This window comes from Colobus angolensis, unplaced genomic scaffold (assembly GCF_000951035.1).
Source record: "Colobus angolensis palliatus isolate OR3802 unplaced genomic scaffold, Cang.pa_1.0 Scaffold48, whole genome shotgun sequence".
Classification (NCBI taxonomy): Eukaryota; Metazoa; Chordata; class Mammalia; order Primates; family Cercopithecidae; genus Colobus; species Colobus angolensis.
The window spans coordinates 2,492,869-2,498,282 of NW_012118265.1; positions in this window are offsets into that span (position 1 = coordinate 2,492,869).

Consider the following 5,414-nt stretch of genomic DNA (forward strand, 5'->3'; position numbering starts at 1 on the left):
CTCGATCTCCTGACCTCGTGATCCGCCCGCCTCGGCCTCCCAAAGTGCTGGGATTACAGGCTTGAGCCACCGCGCCTGACAAGATAATTTTCAAGCCAATTCACTTTGTACTTGTCTTCATGCTTGCTTCACAGGTGCAGAGATATTAGCAGAAGCTTTTTCCAGGTACACCAAGTACTCTTGACGAATTTCTGAAGGTTTTTGTGCTGCCTGTTGATGTTGTCCTGCACCTGCCTTTGTTTTATCAAATGTTTCTTAACCAGAACATCTTTCCATTATAATTTATTCCTTAATGCCAACACATCCTTTTGGATGCCTTGCTCTGGTTTTCTGAAAGATAACTGCAATATTTTTTGGTAGGAAAAAAAGTTCTGTCTTGCAATACCTGGAAACTTCTGGATACACTTCTCAACATCAGTTTGAATTTCTCCTTGATTAGTGCCATTAACAGTCATAAAAAAATTAGTCCAAGACAAGTGATATCATCTTAAGCAAATGACAGGGAAATTACACACCTCACTGATGTTTCATATTCCACTGAAAAAAGTTTGGTCAGTGGAGTAGCCACTCTTGCAGCAAGGGAGGCTAGGTAGTGATGAGCCCAGCTAGAACTTTATTACCATGGAAGAGAGAACAGATCTAGGGCATTTAGGGGTACAACTAGTGATCTTCTACAAATCTTAACGTTCAATAACGTAATTTTTTTTTTCTTTTTTTTTTTTTGAGATGGAGTCTTGCTCTATTGCCCAGGCTGGAGTGCCGCGGCACGATCTCAGCACACTGCAACCTCCGCCTCCCGGGTTCACACCATTCTCCTGCCTCAGCTTCCCAAGTAGCTGGGACCACAGGCGCCCACTACCACATCCGGCTAATTTTTTGTATTTTTAGTAGAGACAGGGTTTCACTGTGTTAGCCAGGATGGTCTCGATCTCCTGACCTCGCGATCCGCCTGCCTTGGCTTCCCAAAGTGCTGGGATTACAGGCGTGAGCCACCGCACCTGGTCGACATAACTTTTTACAAGTATACAAGGTGAAATGCAAAAGTTTTTTACGGTAAAATGCCTATGTCATTGAATCAAAGTAACAGAAAAGATGCAAAATTAGAATCAGGAGTACAGACTTTCTCTCTCTCTCTCTTTTTCTCTCCCTCTCTTTCTGCACATACAGCGGAAAGTCTATGTGAGCACACAGCAAGGCAGCTAGCTGCACACCAGGAGGAGAATCCTCACAGAACCCAACCATGTTGGTACCCTGATCTCAGACTTCCAGCCTCCAGGATAGTGAGAAAGCACATTTATGTTATTTCAGCCACCCAGTCTATTTTGTTATACAGCCAAACTTGACAAATAAATACGGGTTTGTCTCTATATTTTCTTCTGTAGATTTTAACTACCATTTTTAAATGCAAAAGTGTATCAGTAGATGTTAGATAGCATTTACCATGTAGAAGAGTTACTATGCAGAAAAACTTCATACAAATATATTTGAAAGTCTTAATGCTGTTATATAAAACAAATCAAATTTCTACACAAATACAAGAAACCAAAAGAAATGTAATTCCACATCAACTGTTATCCAAATATCTAGAACAGAATCGTCCAATAGAACTTTCTACAATTATAGACATATTCTGTATCTATGCTTTCAATAGGGTAGTCACAAACTATGTGTGGTGGCTGAGTTCTTGCAATGTTGTTAGTGCAGCTATGGAATGAATTTTTTTTTATTTTCTTTTTTTTTTTTTTTTTAGAGACAGGGTCTGGCTGTGTTGCTCAGGCTGGAGTGCAGTGGTGTGATTTCAGCTCACTGCAACCACTGCCTCCTAGGCTCATGAGATCCTCTCACCTCAGCTTTCCTAGTAGCTGGGACCCCAGGTGCACATCACTACACCCAGCTAATTTTTTGTACTTTTGGTAGAGGTGGGGTTTCACCATGTTGCCCAGGCTGGTCTCAAACTCCTGACCTCAAGCAATCTGCCCATTTTGGTTCCCCCAAGTGCTGGGATTACAGGCATGAGCCACCACACCCGACTGGAACTGATTTTTAAATGTAAGTTTAAATATAATTAAACACATGTAGCTAGTGAGTACCACATTGGATGGCACAGATACAGAAGATACAACTTTGTAATTTTTTCCAGCACCAGATCCAGTCAAAATGTGCAAGTTTTACTGCAGTATATCAGCTCATCCATTCAATGATCTTTAGGGAAAATGGAGGAAGGAATATATAATCCACTGAAACTTCAGCAGTACATGTCCATGTTTCTCTAACATAAAACATCCACACCCTTCATCAGGATTTCCCAAAATGGACACTGTTGAAATTTTATTTATTTATTTATTTATTTATTATTTTTTAGAGATAGGGTCTTGCTTTGTTACCCAGGCAGGAGTGCAGTGGGGCAATCATGCATCTCAACTCCTGCAGCCTTAAACTCCTAGGCTCAAGGGATCTTCCAACCTCCCAAGTACCTGGGACTATAGGGGCACACCGCCATGCCCAGCTAAATTTTAAAAATATTTTGTAGAGACAACATTGTTATACTGCCCAGGCTGGTCTTGAACTCCTGAGCTCAAGCGATCCTCCTGCCTTGGCCTCCCAAAGTGCTGGGACAGGCATAAGCCACCAAACTCTCCCACTATTGAAATTTTAGACTGGATTATTCTTTGTTGCGAAGGGGAAATATCTGTCCTGTGCATTGTTGAAGGTTTAGCAGTATCCCTGGCCTCTATACACTGGATGCTACTAGCACCCCCTCCTGACCACTTGACAGTCAAAAATGTTTTTTGGACATTGTCAAATGACCCGGTAAGAGGGGAGAAAAATCACTCTCCATTAAGAAACACTGCCTTACATGATCTCACTCACACATGACTTCTTTTTTTATTTAAAATAACACCACCTTCCAAACCTAACGCAATTGTAAATACCATCTATATGCTGATCACTCCCAAATATATATCTCTCTAACCCGGACTGCTTTTTTTTTAACTTTTAAGTTCAGGGGTACATGTGCAGGATTTGCAGATTTGTTACATAGGTAAATATGTGTCATGGGGTTTCGTTGTACAGATTATTTCATCACCCAGGTATTAAGCCTAGTATTCATTAGTTCTATTGTTCCTGATCCTCTGCCTCTTCCCACCTTCCACCCTCCAACAGGCCCCAGTGTATGTTGTTCCCCTCTATGTGTTCATGTGTTCTCATCATTTAGCTCTCACTTAGGAGGACATGCTGTATTTGGTTTTCTGCTCCTATGTTAGTTTGCTAAAGATAACAGCCTCCAGCTCCATCTGTTTCCCTGCAAAGGACATGATCTCCTTCTTTTTTATGGTTGCATAGTATTCTATGGTTTATATGTACCACATTTTCTTTATCCAGTCTATTAGGTTGATTCCATGCCTTTGCTATTGTGAATAGTGCAGCAATGAACATATGCATTCATCTGACTTTATAATAGAATGATTTATACTCTTTTGGTTATATATCCAGTAATGGGATTGCTGCGTCAAATGGTATTTCTGTCCTTAGGTCTTTGAGGAATCACCACAGTCTTCCACAATGATTGAACTAATTCATACTCTGACCAACAGTGTATAAGCATTCCTTTTCCTCTACAACCTTGTCAGCATCTGTTATTTTTTGACTTTTTAATAGTAGCCATTCTAATTGGTGTGAGATGGTATCTCCTTGTGGTTTTTATTTGCATTTCTCTAATGACCAGTGATGTTGGAGCTTTTTTTCATATGATTGTTGACCGCATTAATGTCTTCTTTTACAAAGTGTCTGTTCATGTCCTTTGACTACATTTTTTTCTTTTGCCCACTTTTTTAATGAGGTTGTTTTGTTTCTTGTAAATCGGTTTAAGTTCCTTACAGATGCTGGATATTAGGCCTTTGTCAAGTGCATGCTTTGCAAAAATTTTCTCCCATTCCATAGGTTTTCTTTTTACTCTGTTGACAGTTTCTTTTGCTGTGCAGAAGCTCTTTAGTTTAATTAGATCCCATTTGTCAATTTTTGTTTTTGTTTTAATTGCTTTTGGCATCTTCACCATGAAATATTTGCTCATGTCCGTGTCCTGAATGGTATTGCCTAGTTGTCTTCCAGTAACCCTGACTTCTCTGAGCTCCAGGTTCATATTTAATAGACATCTTAAGCTTATAAATAAAAAAACAGAACTTTTGATTCCACCTCTCCACTTCAACAGGCTTATTCTTCCAGCTTCCCACATTTCAGTATATAGTATGCCAAAAAACTTGTAGTCAGCTATTCTTAATTCTTTACTTTCCCTCATACCATATGCATCTTATCCCTCCTATTTACTCTCCTTCCAAAATATATCACAACTTACTTATGTCCATCTATACTATTATTATACCATTTAAGCCACTGTGACTTCTCATCTGAACTACTGCAATACCTTCTTGACTAAATGCCTTCCTTTTTAGAATATAAAGTATATTATGTCATCATCTTGCTTAAAACACTCCAATGAATTATGTTTGCCTTAAAACAATATCCAAATTCTTCCACAGCACATTATCTAACCCCAGCCTATCTCTTTCATCCTATTTCACATCATACTTTCCTCAGTTCTCTATGCTCCAGCAACACTGGCCCTCTTTCTGTTTATGACATAGGTACTACCAAGCTTGTTCAGACCTCCAGGTTTCTGAAGTTTCCTATATGTGCACCTCCGGATCCTTCCATGCCTGGCTCCTTCTCCTGCTTCAGACCCTGGCTCAAAAGCCACCCTCACAGGTCTTTCTTGACTTCCTGATCTATGATACTATTCCCCAGTTACTTTCTATCTCAGGGATCAACAAAGATTTTTTTCTGTAAAAGATCAGATGGTAGGCCGGGCATGGGGGCTCACACCTGTAATCCTAGCACTTTAGGGAGCCGAGACAGGTGGATCACCTGAGGTCAGGAGTTTGAGACCAGCCTGACCAACATGGAGAAATCCCGTCTCTACTAAAACTACAAAGAATTAGCTGGATGTGGTGGTTTATGCCTATAATCCCAGCTGCTGAGAGGCTGAGGGAGGAGAATCACTTGAAACTGGGAGGCGGAGGTTCCAGTGAGCCAAGATCGTGCCACTGCACTCCATCTTGGACAACAAGAGCGAAACTCTGTCTCAAAAAAAAAAAAAAAAAAAAAATCAGATGGTAAATATGTTCAGCTTTGTGGGCCATGAAGTCTCTGTGACAACTTTTCAATTCTCTTATAGTAGCACAGAAATAGCCACAGGCAATACATAATGGCAGTAGCTGCATTCCAATAAAACTTTATTTACAAAACAGCCAGCCAGACACAGTTTGCCTACCATTTCTATCTCATATTTCCTGTTATATTATCTTCACAGAATTTATAACTGGAATTAATTATTATTTTGTTTTCTTGATCACCAC